Below are 1097 nucleotides of genomic sequence, written 5' to 3'. Positions count from 1 at the left end.
GCTTGGATATCTGTTTGCTTGCCAGGACCATGGTGTTTAAAACAGTGACAATTCTCTAAAGAATTGAAATGAACAGGTGCGTGTGGCTATGCTTTTGTGCCAACAAAGGAAAAACTCCAGTTTTTGCATACACACGTGTGAATAAAATGCAAAGAGTAACACATACTTCAGTGCTTTTGGTAGAGTGAACCTCTGGCTCTGGAGGATGTGAGCTCTCCTGGTCATGTCAGTGACTTTGTCTCAGGGGTTCAGAACCAGGCACACACTGCTGACTCAGAACAGTGATCCAGCAGAGAAATAGCAAAAGGGTTAAAATAATCATCCTCATTTTGTTGTTGCTGTCTGAGCAGCTGAAGTTCCACCTATTCTGTGAGACTCTTCTCCCTGCTGTGTCACCCACGTGTGCCTGTGACAGAGATGGAAGGAGAGCTGCTAGAAAGGACTGCGGCTGGAGGCCCCATCTGTGTGTGGCACAGGCCAAGGCCCATGGTTCTGTTAAGCCTGGAACTTGCTGTAAAGGCAAGATCTAAAGGCTGCTGCTCTGAGTTGATGATTTCTCAGGGCCCACTGAAGCTGTTCTTTGCAGGAGGGAGGATTCCATCTGCTCCACTCATGGTCACCGTGGGCCTGTCTACACCCCTACATGGCTGGGAAGTCCAGCCAGGCCCCTGACTTAGCCTGCACTCAGATGCAAAAGTCTTTAGCCTGATTAAGTGTTAACTCTTTGTAAGGAAATGTGCCTTGAGGCTCTGGATTTCTCATGTGATCCCAGCCCTGCTTAAGCAGGATTTAGCAGTCTCCTCCTCAAGGCCCTCTTCCTACCCCTCTGTCCTTCCCTGGGTGTCAGCAGGGTGCTGAGCTGGACTGGGAGACAATAGAGTTTGAGAAGGAAAAAAACCAAACCATAAAGCAAGTGGGGGAGTTATTTGGTTGATTTTTAAAAAGAAATTCAAAGTCTTTTCTCTGATCTGTTTTCCCATGTTGCTGCACAAACAGCTCTGCCAGGAAGCGGAGCAAAGGCAGGAGCAGCCTCTGCCTCAAAAGCGACAGGGATTGCATAAGGTTTGTTTTTGTGTCTGGTGGCAGGGCCCGCAACA

The sequence above is a fragment of the Geospiza fortis genome, unplaced genomic scaffold (genome assembly GCF_000277835.1).
Source record: "Geospiza fortis unplaced genomic scaffold, GeoFor_1.0 scaffold327, whole genome shotgun sequence".
Lineage (NCBI taxonomy): Eukaryota > Metazoa > Chordata > Aves > Passeriformes > Thraupidae > Geospiza > Geospiza fortis.
This window is presented reverse-complemented; position numbering follows the sequence as displayed.